Below are 1,398 nucleotides of genomic sequence, written 5' to 3' on the forward strand. Positions count from 1 at the left end.
TGATACATTCCCCCAGAGATGGTGCAAGCACCTACTCTGGATACTTTCAAAAAAGACTTGAATGCCTATCTTACTGGGATTGTTTGACCCCTGCTGACATCTTGCCCCTTGGGCAAGGGGCTGGACTCAATGATCTTGTGAGGTCCCTTCCAGCCCCAAAGTCTATGAAATCTATGATATAGTTACATTTCAGCTGGCAAAATTTGAAGGTGTCAAAAACCAGCCTGAGGACATAAACTTTTAGAAAGGGGAAATTAAGAAAAGAAACATTTAAAAAGAAACAGAGAATTTATTCAGAGAAGTCGAAAGACTTTTGCAATTTTGTTGTTGCTGATGAGCTCATTTGGCCGGATTCTTGTTGCATTACCCAGTGCTCAGTGGTAGGTTTCTATCTGGAGCCAGCGTCCCACAAGAAATATTCTGCTTGATAGTTCAGGCAGTAGCAGACTGCTAGTTCTTGCACGCATCTTTTGTTCTTATTACTACTTTCCTGCTACCAGAAGACTCAAAGGAGCATGAGCCTGCAGACATAAAATAGGAGACAGGAGAGCAAGAAACAAGCCAACTGTGCTAAATGACAAGATCCAAGAAATTATTGGAGTGCACTTTCTTCTCAAACTGGAAACCCAGATCCCCTCGACCACAGGAACGTAGGAATGGCCTTAGTGTATCAGACTCAGACTCCAGCTTTTCCATCATCCTGTCTCTGACAGGGCCCAACACTAACATTTTCAGAGCAAAGAACAGGAAGCCCCACAGATGGCAACAATGGGTTACTCTGCCATCCTGAAAATCCTCTCTTAATCCCAAGGAGGAATGGATACAAAACAGGAAGCAGGAAGCTTAGATCTTTCCCCAAACACTTTTTCTAGCATTATTCGAAAGCCAAACCTTCTTGTTTCTTGTATACACACCCGATCCTTCTGGGAACACTGCAGTGGCATTACCCGGCAAAGAGTTCAGCATGTTATTACATTACACATTGGTTGAAAAAGTTCTTCCTTTTATTTGTTACCATCTTTCAATTTCATTAAGCAACTGACAGAAGCTTCCAAATTGCACTAAACTGGGTGAATCTATATGTGCAAATGCTTTGGTGTGGGCTTACTCTAGAGTAATTTACTCTGGAGAAAACCCACCGCAGGCAAGGGTCTACACATGCAGGGAAGTGGGAGCAGATTTGCTCCTCAAGGCAGCAGTCTGCTCCCACCCACCCCTAGCCTTGCACCAGCCTGCTACAGGAGCCAGGGGAGCTCTAGGTTGCCCAGGGGTGCTAGCCCAGGAACTGGCAGAGGAGACAGGTGTGTCCTGGCAGGGGCTGGGACACTGCAGAGCTCCATGGTCTTGGGGCCTAGCCTGGGAGATGCTTCTCTCCCAGCCCTGACCTCATGACCATGG

This window comes from Alligator sinensis, unplaced genomic scaffold (assembly GCF_000455745.1).
Source record: "Alligator sinensis unplaced genomic scaffold, ASM45574v1 scaffold539_1, whole genome shotgun sequence".
Classification (NCBI taxonomy): domain Eukaryota; kingdom Metazoa; phylum Chordata; order Crocodylia; family Alligatoridae; genus Alligator; species Alligator sinensis.